The following is a 24975-nucleotide window of genomic DNA, read 5'->3' on the forward strand; positions in this document are numbered from 1 at the left end:
ACCAATAACGATGAAGCTTGGCGTTTTGCATTAGAAGCACGTCTCCTCCGATTTCTTTCGTAAGATTCTTTGTAGAGCCGCCTTTACGGCGTCACTGGGAGGTACGAGCACTCAGCCGTGGTTGTACGACGCATTTACACCGCGAGATATGTCCTATTTTGCAAACAAAGCATAGGTGCGTCATTATCCAGTGCGCATTCCTCTCGTTATGTAATTGCCATCTAAGTGCGCCAAAGATTGAATTATACCGCTACAATAAATCGCACGGAAATGATGGTATGTCGGATAACGGAACAGCATTTATGCAGACCGTCTGGTATGCCTTCGTACCGTCATTTCAGTTTGCCTCAAAGCGCTATGTACATCAACGATACGTTTATATATTATGGATCTTGCATCCTACTGCGTATACCAGTTGCTATCATCAATTCTCCCGATACGAATGTCGCTGTAGTAATGTTGCTACCAACGTGGAAAATATTACCGAGATGCTATGTGAAAAATCTAAGGTGGTGTCCGGCGGTAACGTGCTACCTGTAATAGCACGACAGTGAAGGTTTCGTCACTATAGAGAGAGACGAGTAGCTGCATGATCAGTTAATCTGTGTACTTGACTTGAAGCTCACCTTTAGAGCATGTCGGAAATTTCGCGCTTATTCAGTATCCTCCAATAATTTAATTGGGTGTGACAAGCCGTACATGGGGATTTACATGGGTTCATTTACGTTACCGCGTAGTTCGAACAAAATTTATTAAACCGTCTTAATTCGCCACAGATATAATTTGTACGGTTTTAAGCATGCGCACTAGAGTACGCAATTTTGTTTTATTTCAGTGTTTGCTCACTCTGTGAATAACTATCTCACTAGTATGGAAGCGCCCAGGCTCACTTAGCTTTATGACCAAGGTATACAGACTAATCTTAGATCAATATATATCTACGCTCACCTGAGTCTTATTTTTTCCATAACATGGAAAAAAGTTTACTTTCTATTGCGTTGCACGCAAATTAAATGCTTTCTATAGGCGAGGAGGAACCTGTACTCGTTCTCGCCCAACAAAGCCCATTATATAAATTTTCGATGACACAGCAGGAAAAGAGATTCAAGTACCACTCGTTATTCTTCCCGCTTACGATCTTCTCGCTTAATGTTGTTTAGACTTTCAGTTCTTGCGCATGCCAAGAAGCCAGAATACACATTACTGACTTTCAATTTTTTTTCATTAATTCGCTTTGAGCTTTTTTGTGTATTACGCTGCAATATAAAACTACGGATTTCTTTAATTGAATGCTCGACTGTACTCGGCCAAATAATTCTGCAGATATGCCGACATAGTCTATAACAAGCACATGATGCTTTCGAAGGACGTAATGTAAGACGGATAACAAGTACTTCAAATTAAATTAAGTTATATCATGTGGTTCGACGTCCCGAAGCGGCTACGAGGGACTCAGTAGCGGTGGAGGTCCCGGCTTACTTAGGTCGCCTGGGGTTCTCTAGACATGCGCCAAAAGCACGGCACATGGGCGTTCTTGCATTCCGATGGAGCCGCGGACACGAAACGAACCCGCGACTTCGCGCTCAGCAGCACACAGCCATAGCTACTGAGCCGCCACGGCAAAACATTGGGGAACTAACTGTGACGAGGACCTACGGTCAAGTGTAGTAACCTACATCTAACCAAGAGAAGCTCCTAAGGAAGGGTGGAACACAGGCGTCAGCTCTATACGGGACAGTACCGCTTCTTCTTATTCACTTCCTTTATTGTGGAGGTGAGGGGAGGAAGGGCAGGGGGCGAGACAAGGGATGTTTATTTCCAGCTGTTTAATACACAAAATAATGCTAACTTGGGCCGGCTGGTAGGGGGTTGAAGTTAGAGTGGCAGGGCATGAGACACAATTAATATGGAGGAACTGGCGCCAATTTTGTTATTCCTGTCCTTTGCGCTGTTATACTTTTTCTAACACACATATATATATATATATATATATATATATATATATATATATATATATATATATATATATATATATATATCACCAGGAAAAAGATATGTGCTCTCTGTGACGAAACTTAGAGCCTCACATGATATAGCCCGCCATTGTTATAGACCTCCACTAATACTCTCAATATTGCAGTTTGCGAGAGCCTGTTCCTATGAAGTTCACTATCGTAAGCAGTGCTTTGTAATACGGGTTCTGACCTTTAATACGCCCCCTTTCTTTTTCTTGCACATTTTTCGCATAGTTGTAACTCGAGAACGTGTAAATTCAAAACTAAAACAGAACAACCGCGCAAGCGACGTTCACACAACTTTATCTCGCCCATCGCGATTGCTTTACACCGCTGTGGATGATAACATGTGTCTGCCCAACAGCCCATGCTACGGTGGCGTGTCGTGTTTCGCTGATAACAGACTTTTCCAACGAAGATGTAGCGCCCTTAATCCCCCGCTAGGATAGTGCGTTCGACCACCGATAGTGACACGCCCAAGCAATGGGAGAAACGAGACCACGGCTAAAAAACAGTTGTTTCACGCTTTCCCACCTGCACAACAAGCACCTTCCCGCCTTTTTCGCTGCAACATAAGGCATACATAGTTTCAACCATCACACCCCAAGGAGAGGCAGAGAGGGCATCCATTTCCGCGTGTATATTTGGTTCATGCCTAGTGCGATTATTTTCATTTCCTTTCCTCTGTTGTTTTTTTTTTAATTCTTCCAAAACATGGTTTTCAACGGAAATGTCTGTCTTGGTAGATTATCACAGCCGGAGCCTACAGGTTAGCTTGAAGCCAAGAAGACGCCAACACACTCGGGCACGCGCGCGCACACACAGTGCGATGAACGCAGAACCGCACCTTACCTGCCAGCAGGCTGCTCGCAAGCGATAATCCCTCGGTCTTCTTATCACCGTCGTCGCTCACTCGCGCGTGCGGCCAAAGCCAGGAAAGGAAGTTAAGTCACTCGGAACCCGGAGCACGGGCAGGCGATGGCACCATCGCAGGCGGTGGCGGCCGTGAGCAACTATCACAAGGCTCCCGTGTTGGCGCAACACATGGTCCAGTGAGCGAGGTAGCCGGTCGTCCCAAGTCGGTAGCACGGCACTCCGGACGTTCGTGTCTCGCACAGTGCGTGTGGACGCTGCTTAGTAACGGCCAATCTCTTGTTTATCTTTTCTTTTCCCTCATAAACGCACTATTTCACCGCCGGCCACGACAGTGACCAGTGGTACTCGGCCGGCTGGCGTGTGCTGCCGGTCACACGCACAAGGAAGAACCGAGTCTCGCGGCGCCCGCCACAGCGGGAGAGGAGGTTGAGAAGAGGAGCCAGAGGGGCCGGCGACGACGGAGCGCCGCCGATGATGTGAAGCCCGGGCCTCCGCGATCTCTGCCCGCTCGCGGCTTGAAACAACGCGGCGGCGAAAAAGGAAGCCGGATTGGAAGAGGGTGCGGCCGACGCCAACGCCGCCGCGCGAGGCAAGGACGCGAACGCGTCCGAGCGGTGACGGGCCTTCGCAGGTGGCTCCACGCGGCGGGAGGCGGAGGAAGCAGAGAGTGGCGGATGGCGACCTCGTAAAACACATTTGGTCTCACGCGATATCCGGTATAAAGCGGTTGTTTGGGTGTTTCCATCCACCTCTTGCTCTTTGTGTCGGTTCGTTTACCATGAAAACGCGCGTTTAGCGGGGGAAGATGAAAAATCTATGATCCAGCGCCAGCTTGATGCCAGGTTTCTTTATTTTTTTCTGTGATTAAAGCACCCGGGTCCAGCACAAAGAGAATTATTTGAATAAGACGCACACAAGTCGTCAAATATTGACAAGTGTACTTGTTTATCGAGTGACCACGTTTCACAGCCTAACAAATGTTTCGCACAGCGCAGGACGCGCCTACATGCATAGGAAGTTTCTCGAATGTTATAGATGGTTCTACCCGCTGTTTGTTGTCACCGAACTTTGTGGAATCTGATTTTATGTATTTTAAGATTATGTGGTTTTTACGCGCCAAAACCACTTTCTGATTATGAGGCACGCCGTAGTGGAGGACTCCGGAAATTTCGACCACCTGCATCTTTAACATGCACCTAAATCTAAGTACACGGGTGTTTTCGCATTTCGCCCCCATCGAAATGCGGCCGCCGTGGCCGGGATTCGATCCCGCGACCTCGTGCTTAGCAGCCCAACACCATAGCCACTAAGCAACCACGGCGGGTGTAGAACTTTCTGGAAGACACGCGGGAACCAGCGATTACTCTGGAACATCCGATGACTGATGTATAAAAGCCGATGTGCTTCACCTGCTGATCAGATTTCCAACGATTGCCGGCTGTGTTCGCCGCTATCGTGTTTCAAGTGTAGCCTGTTTTTGAGGGTAAAGGTTCGCCCAACAAAACGTTAGTTTCATCCTTCGCAGTTTTGCTGCTTTCTACACCGTCACTACCACGTGACAATATCAATGTCAGTACTTACACGCCCTAGGAACAAGCGTGATGCCTCGTCGACTTTCTGTACTTTAAAGAAAAGAAAGAAAAAGAAAGGCGGAGCAAGAACCTGGCATCACTGACTTTCGCATACATATATTTTGCCCCGTCTCGACAGCTGCGCGCATCATGGGGGCCCTTTCACGCTATCGATTATCAAATTACGGGGTTTTACGTGCCAAAACCACTTTCTGATTATGAGGCATGCCGTAGTGGAGGACTCCGGAAATTTCGACCACCTGGGGTTCTTTAACGTGCACCTAAATCTAAGTACACGGGTGTTTTCGCATTTCGCCCCCATCGAAATTCGGCCGCCGTGGCCGGGATTCCATACCGCGACCTTGTGCTCACCAGCCCAACACCATAGCCACTGAGCAACCACGGCGGGTGCTATCAATTATCAGAGTGCCTGGTATCTATTTCTGCAATTTCGTGTACACTCTGACACGTTGCGTACGCAAACAAACCTCGAATTTCCATTTAGAAACCTCCAAAGTGGTTGCAGTCTGTCCATAATGTCATGAGGAAATACGTCATCAATGGTGGACCGAACCTCCGCCTCCCATCACGGGAGCCCAATGCTCTAATCATTAGGTCACGATAACACGCACGCTTCTCTCGTTTCAAAGTCGCTCTTTGAGATGCCCGGCACGTGCATCAGGTGTAAGTTCCTAGCGTTCTTCCCTCGTGACAGCAAGCGCTTTGAGACGCCCTGTCAGGCTCTGAATTTGGGATCGGCCCCCATTTTTCGCCAGACGGATACGTACGTGTGTGAGGTCCACCTATAACACTCTCGGATTGAAAGTTCATTCCAACAAATGGAGGTACGCGAATTTTACTAAGGAAAAGCCAGAGAGAAACGAAGAGAGAAAGGCAGGGACGTTAACCAAGGACGTTCCCAGTCGTTTACCTTCCAACTGAGGAGGTAAAAGGAGGGAAGAATAGACAATAAAAAAAGAAGTTTATTGGCGCACAGGTGACAATAACTCGGAAACAAATTGTGCACACTAATCGTTAGAGTTACAACGAACAGTTGGTACTTAATTGGGTCTAGATTAAAGGTTCATTCACACCAGCGACTCTGCCGAGGTCGCGCGACCAAGTAGGTGGCAAAGCGGCCGGTCGCAAACGGTCGCTTTGGTCGGAAAGCGATTCCTATGGGCCAGTCGCGTGAGTGCTGGATTCTCCAGTCACGTGACTGCAACGGTAAACCTACTGAACCAATCATCGGCACCAGAGCACGACGTCTGCCTAATTTACGTGTCGACGACGGCGCGAGAAGGAGTGATCGAAATGAATCGCGGCGCATTTCGGTGCGGCGACAGGCCGGTCGCACCTGTCCGCATGAACATCGGTCACCTAGAGTCACTCTTCGATCGCTAGTACCGGTCGGTCGCGCGTTCTCTGTCAATCGCTCATGTGAATGGGCCTTAAAAGGCAATATCGACCTTCGGGGATATCGACAAACTGACACGTATCCTTCACTCAATTGCCCTCTCCCCCACAAGGCTGAATTCACGGATGTGTTCCTGCGATGCCAAGGGTGCAAGCGCGAACGTGCTTGTTTACTTGTAAGAAAGCTTTATTTCCACAAATCTTACTGGTGGGACCGACCGTGTGAACTATACGTAGGAAATATGAGCGTTCAAGCATGCATAGCAGGCAAAATGAGCATTACAAAAAGTATGTACGCATGGTCGTACGTTTCTGCAGCCAAAGCAAAAAAGAAACGGCGGTAATGGTACGTGAACAATGGATCGCGCTTCTTGAATCCACTGCGTGGCTGGCACCACGTGCGACTCGAATTGCTCTTTCTTTCCATGCTACACAAAGAAATGAGCAAAATGAATGTCTTACTGTTACCAGAAAACGCAGTTACCCCTCATTCTTTTTTTTTCAATTACTGCATGTCCTTCTTTCTTCTCTTTTTCCTCGCTTCATTTTTCACTTGCGTGTAATTAGACGATGCAAACATGCGTGCACGCGCAGAGAGAGAGAAAGAGGGGGGGGGGGGGGGGGGGGGTTAATGTTAAAGTACGGAAGCTTCGAAATTTTAGTCCCATTGGTTCATGACGTTGGGCAATTTTACGTGGCAGTGTCAGCGAAAAATTATCTTCCTCTGCTTTCAACGCCCGGCAGTTATGAACTTAAAGGGAAAAAAAAGAAAAATTTCAAGAAATACCACTCATTGCACGACAGATGTTTTATTAACAGACCATTGTTCACCCGCTTTTTATTGTTAAGGGGTGTGTGCAAAATAGCTGCTGGGAAAATTCGCACTCAACGTTTGTCAAAGCTCACATGGTCTTCAAGAGTTTTAGCAGTCAACAAGAACATTTATCCTGTTAATTCCACGTTTCTTTTTTTTTCAAGCAAGTTATCTTGCAAGTTATCTCCAGCTAGCGGACATCATTCCTTTCAAATTTACTAAAAAAGACAAAGCATTTTCGATGTTCTAACAAAGTAGTATGTCGCAACCCTACAACAGTCTACGGGCCGGCCGGACTTGCAGCAGATCAGCGCGAGCGTGTTGCGTAATCAGCAATTTTTTTTTTCACGAAGTCTTTATCACCCGTACGATGCAGTACGTTGCAGCCTATTCGCAACTGGGTCAGTGCGTTATATTGCTACATGTTCGTTTGCCTAACTTCGTAACTGTCGAACATCAAGCTTGAGCCCGTAATCTGCGTGTTACGCACCTAATCGGTTACCATTGTTCTATGAACAGATAGTTCTTTTTCACAAACAATGCATCGCGCTATGGAGTTTCTTTTTTTTTTTAGAAATGACTAAACGGAAGTAAACGTAGACTGGGGTCTCAAGGTTTAAAGGCTTAGACACACCAGGAAGTTGAAAGAATATGGCCTTGGTGCCGCTTGCATAACTGCCAACCTGCGAAATTAACAATTCGTAAAATCCCGCGGTGGAAGAGGGTGCCATGAAAAAGGGTAAATACTTACTGCTTAACCTGAGCGCACGTCTGTTCTGGGATACGCACTACGTACTCGAGCAAAGAGGATCTGACTTTAGACGCAGTACACCGAGTAGCCGCACACTTGAGCAGCAAATTTCAGACAAGAAACGAACCCGCTTCTTAAGATTAGGGCGACATTTTACTGTGACTTAATGTTGCCAATTTCACGCCTTTCGTGAACGTGTTTGTATAATGCATGCTTGAAGCAAGTTTCTACAAACTCTTTCCCAAGCAGAAGAATTGCAGAGGAAGGCACGGGGACCAACGGGCGAAATATTTTATTGCGAACCAAATTACTTTTTTGTAAAACTTGACGCAACTTTCGTAAAATCGTAAAACGGGTACAAATTCGTGAACATTGCGAAAAATTCTGGAAGGTTCGCAGGTATGCGCGTGTCACCACCCAGTTTTGAAGGCGATGCGCACGTAATCACCATAGTCATAATCATCATGAAAACAGCATAATGGGTTTGCACCAATGTTAAAAGTGCATCTAACTTAAGGAGCAGTGCACGTCGTTGCTGATGTATTTGGAAAATGGGCAACGTAATTTCCCACCGTACTAGCAGACGAAGAAATGGTAAAGGTTCCACACAAGATAGCAGCACCATCATTACCTTATTCTTCTGTCCACTTCAGGACGAAGGCCTCTCCCAGCGATCTCCAATCACCCCGGTCCTGCGCTAACTGATTCGAGTTTTGTCTGCAGGTTTCCTAGTTTCATAACACCACACAACTGTCTGCTGTCCTCGACTGCGCTACCCGTCCTCTGCCACCCATCCTGTAACCCTAATAGACAACCGGTCATCTGCCCTACGCATTACATGACCTGCCCAGCTCCATTTTTCATCGTAATGTCAACTAATATGTCGGCTACTCCATTTTCTCGCTAATTCACACCGCTGTGTTCCTGTATTCTAAATTTACGTCTAACATTTTATTGCGATAGCAACGATAGGGACACTCGAAGCGAGTTTTCACCGTCGCCACCCACGTAAGCGTCACAGTCACCGTAAGGCTCCGAATAAAGTACAAGTGCGGTAAGAATATATCGCACCCTGCGACACCGTATTCTGCGGGTGCGAGAGAAATCATGTGAGGGCGAGACGATGAGGATTGTGCCTTGTTGAACGCCGTCTTCCCGCTCGCCTGCTGTTGTGCGCGAAAGGAGTGGGTAGGAGAGGGGAGAGAGCAGGTGAACACACGTCTCTTCTTCTAGCCCGGTCGTTGCTGCGCACGGAACAGCTAAGCGCAGCCCCGCGCACCTTATCTTAGAGGCAATATGCGGCGGGTCAAAAGAGTAGGCAAACCGAGATGGCTCTTGGCTCCGCATGCGCTGTGTACTCACACGCCTATAGGACAATGTATTGTAGAACAGCGTTCTCTGAATCTGCCAAAAGTAGGAGCTATTTGGGAGTAATGCATTCCTTCTACCAACCGTCTCATTAACACACTTTGCATTAACTATTTCCTCTCTCGAAATTGGAAACATAATAAAAAGTAACTTACATTTCAATATAATATTGAGGTTAATGCTGGAGCAGAGTAGTAGTCGAGAATACTAGATTGACTGGAGTAAATCTGGTGTTCTTTGACCACCTGGTGTCCTTAAGAGGTGCAATAAAGGAAACTATTAGGTCGAGCTAGATTAGGTCTGAGTAATAAGGAATTAGTCTATCGTAGCGAGAACAGAGCATTAGTAAGGGAGAAAATGACGAAAATAAAAGAACAATTCACCATGAATACGATACTCCCTAATGCGAAATTTGAGCGCACTTCTATACTTGTTTTCATTTCGCGATATATTAGCCGGCGCGGACAATCTGTCTCGTGGGGCACGTTGCAAATGAAGCGAAGTGCGGCGCGACTGCTGCACAGGATCCGGAGATCGCGAGAGGCAGCGCGTGGGTGGCGCGTGGGCGCTACTCTGGCGCCATCTCGTAGACATCGTCGCCGCACTAAGCTTTCCTTCTCACGCTTTCACCATACCTTCCTCGGCTCCACTGCGCCCTCCTCTCCACTTTCCTCCTCGCGTCTTTCATACCCCGCTCCACTACGCGTTCGCTTTCATCCTTTACTGTGCTCGTTCACTCGGTTACGCCGCCGACGACGTTCGCCGCAGGAACGAACGGCTGGGCTCTTAAAATCGAAGTGGCGCCACTTGTGTATACTATGATACATATCATGTGACGCCAGCACCGGCCTATTCACAGAGTGTGGCACAGATTGAGGTCACGTGGAGATTACGTCAACGTGTCTGCTCTGGCGCCGGCGATTCAAATTGAGGAGCAGCAAGCAGCGGCATCTTCGGCGACAATTTTCTGCTCAAGAAAGGGACGTATTGGCACACAGAAAACGATGATAAAGTTCTAAACGAATAACCTATCAATCTAGTTCGACTTACTATTTCTTCAATGTCCCCTTCAGGCTCACCTAAATCTATGTTTAGGCGCACCTAAATTGTGTGCGCGTGCTTAATTGGTAACATAAGTTACACCACTTTATTTTTATTTTGTTGCTTCCTTTTTCATTTCTTCGCCCCTCTACTTCGTACGTTTCGGCGCGTTTCTCTTCCCCATCCATGCATTTTTCATTTCTACATCCGAGGGTACGTAACACGCGGATACTGCACCACGTATTGCAAGCTTTATATCTGATAAACCTCTTTCGATTTCTTTTAAATCGTTCTTTGAGGCTATACTGCGTTTTGTACTTACCTTCAAACACTTATTCAGGGCAAGGAAATACACAGCCAATTCACTCCATCTCTTAATCTACTGCGACTTAATGCGTAAAGGCACATTAACGTACGGCCCACCATGGTGGCATAGCGGCTATGACGTTAAGCTGCCAAGCCCTAGGCAGCGGGATCCAATCCCGGCTGCGGCGGTCGCATTTCTGTGGGATCGAAATGCAGGAACGCTGGTGTGCCCTGAATCGGGTGCGCGTTAAATAACTGCAGGGAGTCGAAATCAATCCGGAGTCCCCCACTACGGCGTGCCTCACAATCGTATCGTGGCCCTACCACGTAGCGCCCCAAAACTTAATTTTTAATTAACGTACGTGCATCAATACAAAACACAGTATATATTAGAAAGATTACAAGTATCAATGCGGTGCAGAGATAACAAACCACAAATCGTGTTTTTCTTGCGCGAAAATGTAGCGCGCGGTATTATTTGTAACGTTGTTAAGACTTCAAAAATATGTTGTCAATTACTTAGCACGCAAGCGCAAGTAGCGAATTACAAAGCGTTTAATTATTTCTTTACAAGTTAGCTACAATGTAAGAAATGGAAAAGATCAGGTCAACCGCTCCAGGAATGACACTGGTTCAACTCTTACCATGCCGAGTAGTTAAAAGGAGTCGAATTACGGGGATTTACGTTCTCCGGAATAAAGTGGGAATGAATTGGAGGACCCGATTCCGCGACTGTGGTCTCTATCACTGTAAAAAAAAAACATTTTGCGCATGTGTTACGAGTTTGCCAAGATAACAGTGCTGTATTTTTACAGAGAATTTTCGTTGCAAGCGGGATACTTTCGCGGTGACCAGCATTGAATCAAGATATTTTGTCCACAAGAGCATGCAAAAATAAATAAATAAGAAAACCCGCAATTATGCTGAACTCGAGCCGACAAGTAAGGGACAACGGCCACGTAGCGCTAATGTCCACGTGGGCCAACGCTATTTTTGTGCTTAGGATGTGTATTACCTTGACATCTTGTCCAAGCCCCATCCCCATCACTGGTGCCGAGGCCGCCGAGACTCCCACAGCGTCAAAGATGATCTGATCTGAGAACGACAGAGCCGCAGTGGCGTATGGATTCGCGAAGAAACAAAAGAAAGAGTTACTATGACAACAGCTCGCTCATGCCAGAACATAGGAGCCCGAAGTCTTTATTGCGCTCCTTTTGATTTTATTTTCTTGTGCTTTATCGTTGGGAGCTACAAATAGGACGCCCACGAAGAAGTGTAGTAACTCGAGAGTCAAAGGATGGGCCACTGGACGTTAGACGCACTCGAAAGGACGTATTAAGCGACGTAAAAGGTTCGGGTTTCGGTTCTGAAATATGATATGACTAAATGGCCAATTGTTTGCCATTCGTAAACGTCGCGACAGCGAAAGCAAAAAGTTACCGTGTTGTTGCTGAGTGTAATGCGAGAGCCCTCCCTGCCGGTTCTTTTGCCTGAAACGACGGAGGCACGTGCTTGTGCAGAAAAACAACGTTTCGAGTTGTGGCCTTTTGTGCGACCCCCAGAGTGCTCTTTAATTTTGCTTCTGCATGCGAGGTCGGCACATGGATATCAGCCATGTCACAGAAGATGAGGAAGCCGCAGGAACAATGACAGAAAGTGTGTGTGTGTTTTCAGCCACCGAAGGTCTTGTTGTAAAGCATACTCCGGGGCTGTGGGAGGTAGACTAGAGCTACAGCTAGATATACATACCGGTGAAATAAGTACAAGGACTGCTCCCAGCCAAGCGCTCGGCCATTATTAAACCGCAGGATGCCACATGGGAAATTGCCGCCTTAACAGCAGCCCATAACCCCCTTTTTTGCGGCGTTTTGTTGCGCCCACAAAGTTCGACGGGATTTGCATGACGCAGGCTTCTTCCTCAGGACAGTTCACCCCAAAATAAATCTGAGCGTCGGGCCGGGAGACACCTATGAACATTTGGATAACTGGGTAGGTATGTTGTAGAAGTCCACTTAGTGGACTGTCCATTTCGGCCGCTGCTGATTGGATGGGGCCGTTCGCTTCCTCCTCGCTCGTACAGCTGCATCCAATCAGCAGCGGCCAAAATGGACAGTTTAATAGGTGGACTCTTACAGATTATTTCCCCCCCTCCCCCTGGTTCCTAACCGGGGAGAGCGTGTTTTTGAATCCACGTCCTCCCGCAGCCGAGGCGCGCGCTCAACCACGATGTCGTGGTTGCGGTAATTCTGTTTGACCAGAGGTAGCGCCGGTTGGCCGCCATGCCAGAGACGGACGTGGCGAGACTGTACGGTGAGAATGAAAAAAAAATATTAAGGAAGCGGAGGAGGCTTGCAGCGTGGCCGAAATTCGGAGAGTTTCTCGTTCAGCACCGAGTGACTGATAAGTGAAACAGTGAAGTCACAACCAGCAAAGCCTACATATTGTCTAACCACAAGCCCCGAACTTTTCTAGTTGGCGGTGGACGATTGCCTGGTCTGTCTAGGACGGTGTACATCACATGTCCGCTATAGTAGGAACGCCTTTCTCGTTGTTGTTCGGAAGTTAATTTCACGCTCAAGGAAAAACATGACCACTATAGCAGGAATGCCTTTTCTTGTTGCTGTTCGGAAGTTAATTTCATGCTTAGGAAAAAGATAGAGAGAAGGAGATAAATGTAAATAAACTAAGTGACATAAAACATAACGTGCCACTGGTGGAAGGGAAAACCAGAAGGTCAGCATGTCGCCTCTTACCGCACCTCGCCCGTGGCTTCACTCCACAGGTCCACCACGTGGCCGTATGACATCTGCTGTCATTGGCCATAATACCAAGGTAAAACATGTGGTTTGTAAATTATTTGTAGTCACCTCTCGTCCAGTAGCCGGGGCCTTCCTCGGGTACGCAATAGTCTTTGTTCAGCCTGTCGGCCGTTCCTACACCGTAAGCCGCATTAGAAGCAGACAAGCAGCTTCATTGAAATGTTTCTGAAGAAAAATAAATTGGGGCAGAAACAATCCTTGATGATTATCTATGTCATGCGAATTGTTTCTGAAAGGTATCGGCGAGGCAAATGTGTACGAAAATTTGAGTGCTTCCTTTGACGCTTTTTCAGCCTCATGAATGTTATCCGTAAAAGATAGTAGAAGACTTTGCGTACTGAAGTACGAGACGTACTAGCACGTGGATGGATTGACCCCTCTGGTGAGCATGTGATGAGTGAGTGAGTGAGTGAGTGAGTGAGTGAGTGAGTGAGTGAGTGAGTGAGTGAGTGAGTGAGTGAGTGAGTGAGTGAGTGAGTGAGTGAGTGAGTGAGTGAGTGAGTGAGTGAGTGAGTGAGTGAGTGAGTGAGTGAGTGAGTGAGTGAGTGAGTGAGTGAGTGAGTGAGTGAGTGAGTGAGTGAGTGAGTGAGTGAGTGAGTGAGTGAGTGAGTGAGTGAGTGAGTGAGTGAGTGAGTGAGTGAGTGAGTGAGTGAGTGAGTGAGTGAGTGAGTGAGTGAGTGAGTGAGTGAGTGAGTGAGTGAGTGAGTGAGTGAGTGAGTGAGTGAGTGAGTGAGTGAGTGAGTGAGTGAGTGAGTGAGTGAGTGAGTGAGTGAGTGAGTGAGTGAGTGAGTGAGTGAGTGAGTGAGTGAGTGAGTGAGTGAGTGAGTGAGTGAGTGAGTGAGTGAGTGAGTGAGTGAGTGAGTGAGTGAGTGAGTGAGTGAGTGAGTGAGTGAGTGAGTGAGTGAGTGAGTGAGTGAGTGAGTGAGTGAGTGAGTGAGTGGATAAACTTTAATGCAGGTCCTGCGGCACCGCCGCGCAGAGCGGATGGGCCACTCGGTTCGTGGTGTTTAGGGTGACCACAAACATTTCCTCCTTTTAACGTTGTAACTCTGGCCTACCGGATTCGATCTCTTGCCGCTTTGTTCGAAAGAGCCCCCGGGCAAGCATAATTCTCTCGCGTTCCATCACATAGAACTTCCAAGAACGAGAGAGTGACGAAGAAGCGTGAAGGCTATAGAATGAAGACGCTGACCAGATGGCGACAATGGTAAGACGACGATGATGCCAATTGTATGACGAAGATAGCATAACTACGATGGCTTGGCGAAAGGAATGACAGAGCTGGAATGACGCAGACGCCATGATGACAACGTATGACGACGGTTCTATGACGACGGCGGCGCGTCGACGATGACGACAATGGATTGACGTCAGTGCCGTCGCCACGGCAACAGGACGATGATGGAAGGCCCACGATAGCATGACGGCGACTTTGCGATGACGACACAATGTCGACCGTGGCGTGGCAACCATGGAACGATGACGACTGTACGCCGAAGACGGATCGGAGACGGCGTGACGACGGAGATAGGACAAAGCAGAGACAGCTACAGAGTAAAAACGGCGTAAGGATATCGACAACATGACGACGAAAGAATGATCACAATATCACGAAAGCAGTGAAATCGCGACGACACCACAACAAGAACGGCCTGTGGGTGTTGTAGCTCACGTCTGAGTTCACGTGAAATCACCTGCCGCCGCGGGCCGCCCTAATTCGCACTACGTCCGGTACCGCCGTATCGGGCCGTCTGAATTTGTACTATATCCAGCTTTGTTCGCACTTTGTCCGGAACCAGCCAGTCGGGCTGCCATATTTCGCACTATATAGACATATGTGGACTACACTACCTAGGGGATCGGCTCTCAACGTCATCGACTCCTCAATCGTGACCTTACTCTCAGCATGGTTATGCACCTTTTAAGCATTTCTATGCTGACGCATTTTAAGTATTTTAAGCATTTTTAAGCATTTCTTAAATGCTTCGCAAGACATCGTCTCATCAAGGCCAATGCGGATTACTAAAATCTCATCAACAAAAATGGTAAGGTTACGAATGCAAATGCACGCGAACGTAACTGTATGCACAACTGCGTTTTGCACACGGTACATATAACAGTCGGCCAAGACATGCTGACGCAAATGGCAAACCTTAATCTTACCTTTTTTCTAAAAAATAAAAAAATAATGATATTTAGGCTACAATCTGTCTTCTTTCTAAATTTTCTGTTAGCCATGGTACAATCAATTCTTGCCTTACTGATGTTCATTTGATGTGTTCCTTTGTTATTCGCCTCCATGAGCGTGAGCGCGAGATAAAGTGACAGACAGTTTCGAGACATGATGATGTCGTCCTATCTTCAAACTGTACAACGATGCTCCTATCAGCACAAACTGCAACATCTGGGGGTCATTATCGATTACCGGTAGCCTGGCGTTCCCATATCCATGACGCGATAAGCCGTAGAAACCAGCTACCGTGACTTTCAGCACAACGAAAAGAACCCTGTGGCCTGCTGCCATTATCAGAGTCTATGGGCTATGGCGTAACTCCTGCGAACAAGAGAGACGCAATTAGAGGTTGCGCAAGTAGACCTTTGGGCTGTTGCTTTTAGCTCGCACTGTCTGCGAAGGTTGTGAAAATCGAAGCGAAAAAAACTGTTCCTGCATGTGGAGGTTCCCCACACTTGCTACGAAAAGTAACGTAACTGTCAAAGCCTTCATCCCTGTTACCACCTCGTCCCTTTCAAGAGAAACCATGCAAATTCAACGCACTGTTAGAAACCGGCGAAAAGCGAGGCTTTCACGTCCACTACAGCGCTGCGCCTGACCGAGAGCCGACGCAACATGCCAACCAATGCGCGTCTACTGCATCCACTCCGCCGCCTGAACCTGATGACGTCATTGCTGGTGCCAGCAGAGTTGCTACCTCTCACCCAACCTTCCTCCTCAGCGCCAACTGTGGCCTCAGCGCCAACTGTGGCCGCCTGTAACCTCTTCTCTGCAGTGCGACCGCCAGCCCCAACCAGATTATCTAAACCGGTCGGATGCCACAAAGAAACCTCCGCTTTAAAGGTACTCTCTACAGTGACCAAGTCCAACGACCAACCGCAGCATCCAAACTGGTTTGGCTCCACAAAGAAAAAAAGAAGGAATGAGAAAACTAGACAAATCGGGAAAACAAACGATTTTCGCATGCAAATAAGTCCGGCGGTAGCGCTAGACACGAGAGCTCGCCGAACTGCGCGCATCAGGGCCACTTTACGACTTGCACGAGACTTTCGGACGGTCTCTTTCCCCTCAACTCCGCGGTCGCTTTTCGCCGCTCCACTACACACAACAATGCGGAGGGCGAGCTGGAAGGAAGGGAGCGTCTCGTCGACGTCGCAGTGAATAGCGGTCATGCCCCGGCCAGGCGGCGTCGACGAACCCGGCCGGGCGGCCGACTAAGAACGCCAAAACGTGCCACCCGCTTCAACCGTTTTGCAAGCCTCGGCGCTCGAACCCCTTTCTCGCGACAACGTAAGTACACAAAACTGCGGCATCCCTCTCTCTCTCTCTCTCTCTCTCTCTCTCTCTCTCTCTCTCTCTCTCTCTCTCCGACTTCTTGTTCGTTTCTTCGCGCTAACGATGCGCGCGGTGACCTCCATTGTTTCGAGTCATTGCGCGGAGGTTGCCCCGAGAGATTTATAGGCGGGCGCCGGCAGCGGGCGCGCTACAGCCCGGACGCTGTGTGGACGCCGTCCCACACGCGGGCCGTTCTGCGCACCGCGTCTGTGCGTTTCTATTCAGCCACCGCCGACGGCGGCAGCAGTGAGGGACACCGGATCGGCGGCGACTTGGCTGTCGTAAATCATGGCGCCAATGTGAGCGGCTTCTCGTACTATGCTCTACCACCCCCCTGCCCGCCATGCGCGCGCCCTATAGGCCCACCCACACCGCACTCACAGACAAACACTTCACGTCGTCCTGTATAAAGCCGTGTAGGACTGCTTCGCTATATAGATATATATATATATAAAGCTACGTGCGGGACTCCTCCACACCTAGCGCTGCAAGATTACCCTGCAGCAGAGCTGAGTGAATGGAGCAAATGGCCCTGCGCCGCATTTACCGTGTGCAAAAAAAGTCGACCTTGCTTATTATAAAGAGGGGCCGGTATGCTCACGTCGGCTCAAAAAGGCTCTTTTTGCTTGCAAGAGATATTTATGGTGCGACCACGTCGTGCCTCTTCTCAGCTGACGACGGCTGTTCCTTTAAGTCGCTTCGCAGGTTAGAGCACAGGTGCTGCGTGCATGAACTGGTCGTTTAGTGACGTGAGAGCTTCGGCCGATGACGTACGAGTGCCTGACTTTGTGACCGAAGGTCGCGTGGGCCGATGCACAGAGGGAGACACGTAAGTGTGGATACTCGTAAACAAACCCGCCAGCGTTGTATTCTGTAGCAGGTGCCTACAAATCTTTCTGGCCCTCGTGGTGGTAAACATTGTGGCTGTGTTACCAGAAAAATGCTTCCGGTAGCACGTCTGTGGCTGTCGACACTTCAAAGGTAGAGATGCGTGTAGCACTGTCCCTAATGTTAATTATTTTTCGCTTATTAAAAAAAAGTAGAAAACACGCTCTATGTCCATAACTGTTACAGTGTTATTTTCTGTTTTTTCCTTCTCTTTCTTCCCATTCTGCCTTCCCCCAGCGTAGGGTAGCTAACCAGACTCTTGACTGGTTAACATCCCTGCCTTCCTTACGTCCCTCTCTCTTTCTCTTTTTTCTCTTCTTCCGGAGAAAGTGATGAATTGCTAGTACGAATGAAGAATACTGGCATCAACCAAGTTGGGATGACGCTATGACGACAACGCGGTCAAGACTTACACTTGTTTGACGACTATTTACGACAAGCGTTTGGACAGTGAGAAATAACATAGCCTGCAATACACAGGGCATGCATAACCGAAGCCTTTAGTCAGAAAGCCACGTTAAGAGGGTTCATTTGCTTATGCGAACCTTTCCCAGAGGCTCATGACTTTCTTCACTGCTCGCTTGAACATTTCACAACCAATTCTTATTGCCGCAAGTAAGTCACAGTCATCTGCAAATGGCAGGCCCATGCTTTTCTCTATGGTTCATTTTACTGGTAATTGCAAGTTATGCTTAGTGTTAGCGCTGATTCATAAGGGCTCTGACATGTGTCGTACGGGCTCCCGATATCTGCGCTACGATGGCGTTTTACTTGCGACAGGGAGATATACGTACCGTCTGCAGTGACTTGTGTCATCCTGTATGAAGCCTCTTTTGTGTCATATATCTAATTACGCAAAAGAAAAAGAAAGAAAAGGTGGTAATAGATGCAACCGTGCACACCACTATCCCGCAGGCAGCACCTTTGTCATTGGCAGAGCGCATGGTGAATGGCGCCACAATTCTGTGCCACCGCGTCTAATGAGACGTCCGAGACTCTTTTTATCTGCCCCTTACTTGCACAAGTTCGTCAACATGCCTCTGAAGCAGCGATTGATGAACAAGAGCACGTCCTTCAGCGATACAATCTTGAAGATAGACCTCAACTTGTTATAGCAAACCCTTTCAGGTGGAACCAATTCTCCAGCTCAATAAAAGATAAAAATGATGGTTAATGACTTTCAAATACGCTGTTCAGCTACTCGGGCTGTATGTATATATATGCACTTTGGTGTCGCCAAAACAGATGTATGCATGTGACCACCTGAACGAGCAGCATCAATATGCTGAGACATATTAGACCTGAATTGAGATATCAATTTCTGTAACGTGCTTATGGCTCCAGACAGTCGTATGCTGGGAGTATGGACACCGCACTACAAAGCTGGTCAGAGTAAACTGGTCAAGTTTGTCGAAATGTGTTCATCTCATCCCCAGAAAATGTGATGTTGATATTATGAAACAGTTCGTAAGGTCTTGAAAATAGGGGATACGTGATAAACTGGAACTAAGCTTTCCCACACTCTTAGGTTGCCCTACACACGATGACAGACCTCCAACTTACGCTACTGTTGAGCCGAGAGTATAAGCTTGTAAACTGCCACGAAGCAGTAAGGAAGAGATGGCGGCAAGGATATCGGCATTAGCTCATGCACTTCAGTTTTATTTCAGAGCAACAACGTCCATAATCTTGCGTGTGCGAAACAAAATGTGCTGGTGAATAGAACTTGCGCAATTCACATATCTCCCAGAAAAGAACGAAACATTTCACGTAGTGTTACGTACTACCCCGTAGTGCTACGTACAACACCAACTGCTACGTACCACATGTAGTGCTACGTAATATGTACGTTCGGTTTTAGCAGTTTTATACATTTAGTGTTGCGTGCCACACGTAGTGTTACGTATCATCAAAGTAGTGCTGCCTACTGCACGTAGTGCTATACCCATGTAGTGCTATACCCTTGTAGTGCTATACCCATGTAGTGCTACGTGCTACACGTGATGCTGTACGTACAAGTAGTGTTATACCAACGTAGTGCTATACATACTATACGTAGTCTTACGTACTACCCCCGCAGTGCTACGTACTAAATGTAGTGCTACGTACCAAACGTAGTTCTAGTACTACGTACCTTCGGTATTAGTGCTAAGCACTAAACCCGAACGTGGCTCATCCTTACCGACGGGTTCCTACTGCTGTACTCTATTCTTCGACATTGTCTTTAGTCTTTGAGGTCTGTCATATCTTAATTTTTTCACTTCTCTTTCCCTGCCTTGTTCCCATCTTGCACTTCTGTGCTTCTGTGCCTTTCTTACAGAAGAGTAAGGAGGCGTTGTGCCTATCCCGGTGGCAGTTGCGTGCATGTTCTTTGCTTTCTCTTTCTATCTGTAAATTGTCTATGCGTTTCCAAAGCGAATAATAATGTCGCCACAGTAGACTCAGAAATATTGTTTAGTTCGTTGGCGGCAGCACGGCCAACAAATTTTACTCCTGACACGTAATAATGGAGCGGCTCTGAAATTAGCAGATCCAACTAGGAAGCAGTGGCAGCTAAGAGAAAGGCACAGAAATCAAATTATCTGCGAGTAGAACAAACTGCATTGCTGTTAATGAACCGAGAGGGTCACAAATCATTTACGTAAACACAAAACAGGTGTCGACCACAACGCAACAAGTTTTTAAAAAACGAATAAAGAACTACCAGTGTAAATGTGTCTTTTTACAGCGCCGTTTCAACTCAACTGGTAGAGTGCTGCCTGGACATAAATAAAGAGAAACCTTCTGTCAGCAAAATTTCGAGTGGGGTTACAGCTGCAGACTGCTATCAACAGTTAGGCTATCGCGCTAAAAAAAGGAACTTCCCAAATTGCATCGTCCATAAGAAATAAAGTTGACTTCCACTTTGGAAGTTCGATGTCAAATCTCGCTTACTAATCAGTGGAAGTTGTACCCTAAATCTTAACTTCTGCGCCCGCGCTACACACAGCAACTTCTTTTCGCTCATTTTGCTTTTCTGGTTTACCATGGCGTTCAGCGGCAATCATTTTCCCACCACATCCAGATTCTGCTTCTCCTTACAAGTCTGTCGCATCAGCATAGACAGAAAAAGAAATGGCACGCCTTACAATGTTGTTTATTATTATGTGAGGAAAGCGTGGGAAAAATGGACTATCGAAAAAAAATGTCGATACCAGCATCTCAGTAAAAGATCCGGCAGCGAGAGTAAAATTTGAAAATGAAAGAAATAAAGCCTGAGTTGACACCACCGCACGAATACATGTTACATAAAACCTTAATTCGCGAAAGCGAATAGACATCTTCCACAGCTTCGGATTTCACGTAATAGCGAGGGCCACTAAATTTAAAGGACATTAAAGCGCAGCCCTAAATCACGTAAGTCAAAGAATCTTTTCAAAATCTTTTCTGCTCCATTTGGTGAATAAATGTCAGGTATTACTAGAGGAAGTGACGGTCGAATTCGCGAAACTTCCGATACACGCAGGTGCGTCCCGCGCAGAGCGATAACAATTGTTAAGACGGTGAAAAGCGCTCACCCGTAAAAGATAAGAAGTCTACGTGTCACTATATACAGCCTTCATCCCCCCCCCCCCTCCTTTAATACTCAAACATTTGTCGATACAGAAATTTCGAAAGAACCCGTCATGAGGTCTAAACCATTTTCGTGTTTGCCTTTATGGTTTGTTTGTTCGTGTTTTTTACGCGTCCCTTTAAGTTACGCCCAAGCCTTCTTTATCCTCAACTATACAGCACGTCCTTTTGAACGGACACGTAACAAGGACCGCGCCGGACGGAACTTTCTTCCTGAGCGGTCCGAGAAGAACCGCGGTTGAAAGGCGGCCCCGGGGCACGTTCGCGTCACCACACGTTCAACTGCGGCCAGCGCTCAAATGAACGCACGTCCGACACTTTCGAAAGCGTTTTTTTTTTTTTCGTCGAACGCCAGGAGCGAGAAAGACCCGTCTCGAAAAGTAATTCCCACCCCAAGACGAGCTACGAAAAGTCCGGCGGCGTTCGGCATTTCCAAAGGGGACGGGGCGCTTATTATTTGCGACGGCTTTCCGCGAGGCCACTTGTGTGCTCGGCAAGCACGTCTGGGGTTTGCTGGACGTTCGTTTTGTAGAGTGAAAAGAAAGAGAGAAAGAAAGAACGAGCGAGCGAGCGTTTCCATTATCGAAACGCAGCACATTCTGCACCGCAGTGCGTTGTTGTTATCGGACGTTCATTATGCGCGTGGTAATTGTCGCTAACGACAAGGTAGAGTGTTGAAGGGAGAGAGAAAAAAAAAAGCAAATACGTTTATTCTTTGTTGTTGTTTTTTTTCTCCGTATAGTGAAACGGCCGTGGCGTTCGGCACGAATACAAAATTTATCGAGGGTATCCAGCTGTGCTAATGAGCGGCGCTGTAAGATTAACCAAGAACACAAGTTTAACGAACGTAACCTTACCACAGGCTCGGTTAGGTCTCCGATAATACTGCAAAGAGAGATAGAGAGGAGCTGTAAAGGAACAGCAGAGTGGTCAACTAGGCTGAGCTCGCTGGGCTAACCTGCACTGGGAAAGGAGGCACTGAAAAACCAGAGCAAGGAGAGATGTTCACAGCACGCGCGGACACACACGCAGTGAAGCGTTCATCGCTCCGTTCATCAAGGAACAGCGGCAGTGCATCAAGCGGCAGTGTAGGCTGGTGCATCTCAAGCAACGCAACCGAGCTTTTGTGGGCTTTGCCCACCGCAGGCACACGAAGCCACGGCCCTGTGAGATGTTCTCTTGGCGCGTCACCCACTTGCCCAAAAGATTTCCGAAGGGCGATAGTATCTTATATTTGTGCCACTGGTAGTCCCATAGCACGAGTTTCAAGGTTTCTCCCGTACGCCACAAGTAGCGTTGGGAGCGTACTGAAAGTTTCGAGGTTGCGTGTCTATGTCGTCCTGGTTTAACCGGTACCATACAACGCTTCCTTTATATGGCGAGACTTCGAAATATGCCGTCGTAGCGGTCGCCGGACGCCCTCTTGTTCCTTCTCGCCACTCGAAATTCGCAGTTTGCTATTAGCCTTTGTTCACCTCACAGATGCATCGCCATTTTCGGGAAGGCCCGTTAGCGGCGCTGACGCACCGCTGCGGCCCACTTGTGGCGGATTCGGTTTCCTGACACGGTTACTAGGCGCTAGCGGTCCCGCCTATTGAAACTTAGGTGCACGTTAAAGAGAGACCTACATGGCCAAAAATAATCGCATTGCCAAAACGTGTCTGCTAAGGAACCCTGTGTCTAATTTTGATTGATTGATTGATTGATTGATTGATTGATTGATTGATTGATTGATTGATTGATTGATTGATTGATTGATTGATTGATTGATTGATTGATTGATTGATTGATTTTTTCTTTATTTATTTTCTAACATAGAGCTTGCACATACTGAGTTGACCGAAAGCACTAGCATGTTTGGGTTCATAAAAATGTTCCTTTTCTTTTTTTTTCTACATTGCCAATTTGGACAGGGCAAACAACATTGAACAAATCAAGATATGCGATTGTCAAATATCAGATCGAATATAAAATCAATCAATATAACTTTAACCAAATATAAAATCTAATATACAATATACAAAATAATTTTGAGAAGAAAGAAAGAAAAGTAATGTACATGCAAAAATACAAAGGAGTTATACATTTCATAAATATCTGATTACGTCAGGGAGTTGTTAATTGTACGACGCAGTGTTGTTAGCGTGTTGTAGACCGTTGTAGACCGTTGCAGACCGTGTTTCACATCGCGGGCACACAGATATGTACGTATATTGTTTGTTAGGCAGTTGTCGTAGCACCAGTCGTTCAGCTTATGGTTCGTGTATTCTCAATGCTGCCACCATTCAGCAGAGTACGAAAAAACTCAAGGTCATTAACCACCTTTAGTTACATTCTTTTATTTTCATTTCACCACTCCCTCTAATTTCGACCGCATGAACCCTAGACAAACCTGCTACTCGATTCACAAAAATAGTTTCAGGTCTAATGAGGAACTTCATTTCCGTCCCATTAAGAGCTCTGCAAACGATTCAAGCGATTATGAGTTATGTTCTGCTGATGCGTATTTCAGCCTCAAGGCAGGGTCACCCCACCCTCATCTGCATAGCTCGCATTGCACGTTACATCGTAGCGTTGTATCGAGTGTCTCGATCTCGTATATCATATAACCGTATCCCCACGAGAGCCCATCCCTGCCTCAAATTAGTGAACTGGTTCAAGCAAAATGCAAATAAAAACGACAGACGTATAAGTATCAGGACGCCAGTCAAATCTATTATTACCAAACTTGTTCGTGAATAGAAGACGACACAAAGTAAGTTTTTTTTTTCTCATTCTCTCTATCTGTACTTGCGGTCGTCAACCACCTCAAACACTTAAGCGCCCGCCTAAGGTTTTTCGAGAACGTCTCAAATTTGGCTCAGGTCATAATGGCATGCGCTACGAGCAAGGGGCCTTCGGCTCGATAGGAGCTGGCCTGACTAATTGGATTAGTCATTAGGGGAAGACCCTCGAATTATTCCCCAACTAATTACGATACCCGCGAACGGAACCCACTTGACGAAACAGAGCACCTTCGATGAAGAAAAACTCTTCCCTCATATTGCAATTATCAGTTTTCTTTAGACCGACACATTGGAAACGCTAGTTTTATGTCGGTGTCTGTTGTCGTATAAAGTGCTCACTGTACTTCTCGTGTTATCATTGCATGTTCTCGCGCCTTTCTTTTTCCTTCTTTTTTATCCAGGATTCAGCAGTTGAAATTGGGACTGAATACATGCCTCGTTGTGAACACTCTTTCGCGAAGGACCGTGTAACTCTAAAGAATATCGCCGGAAGGACTTGAATACTTTACAAATTATTCTACTAAGTGGCCAGGCCACTGCATGGTAGCTGCGTGCGCTTTCATCAACACAGATCGTTCAATAAGCAGATCTAGCCGTTATGCTTCACGGCATTGGGTTGGCAAGGCGGTCAGCGGACGTTTACAAAATTTCGGTGTCGGTTCCCAATAAAACAGCTGGAAGTCAGCACATGTGTAGGTCATCCATGTTCCTAAATGTCCTATTTATTCGCTCTGCGCGAGCTCAGTTTTCAAGAGCAATGGTGTAAGTTGTCGTAACTCGTCACTTTAAACACAGGTACGCGCAACTAAGTCTCTCTCTCTCTCTCTCTCTCTCTCTCTCTCTCTCTCTCTCCCTTCTCGTTCTTATACCCCATCCCCAAGTGCAGCGTAGTCAAGATTTCATTTCATATATTTCATTTATTTACCTTAAAGTTGGCAGCCAAGGAGGAATACCTTTTTTGAGAGTAGCAAAGCGGACGTGCTCTTGGTTAACCTCCTTGCCTTTTCCTGTGTTCTCTCTCTCTCTCTCTCTCTTCGCAAATAAACCTGGCAACAACGCAGGGTGTCTATATTTTATGGTATCTTTGCTGGCGTACGTTTCATAATACTTCCTTACACAGGGCACAAAGAGCGGCAATATATGT

General features: G+C 47.1%; 1 protein-coding gene across 3 annotated transcripts in view; it reads right to left on the reverse strand.

Annotated features, from left to right (window-relative positions):
• LOC135905912 (metabotropic glutamate receptor 5-like) overlaps window positions 1–3557 on the reverse strand; it is a 392463-nt gene extending 388906 nt beyond the window's left edge. For 2 of the 3 annotated variants that reach the window (XM_065437030.2, XM_070538651.1), the window contains exon 1: window positions 2868–3557. The gene's annotated coding sequence lies outside the window, so the exon portion shown is untranslated. Of the gene's footprint in view, window positions 1–2862 lie in introns of all 3 variants that reach the window. The other variant, XM_070538653.1, reaches the window with a different exon arrangement.
• Window positions 3558–24975: the final 21418 nt, after the last annotated feature.

Source organism: Dermacentor albipictus, chromosome 5, assembly GCF_038994185.2.
Source record: "Dermacentor albipictus isolate Rhodes 1998 colony chromosome 5, USDA_Dalb.pri_finalv2, whole genome shotgun sequence".
NCBI lineage: Eukaryota > Metazoa > Arthropoda > Arachnida > Ixodida > Ixodidae > Dermacentor > Dermacentor albipictus.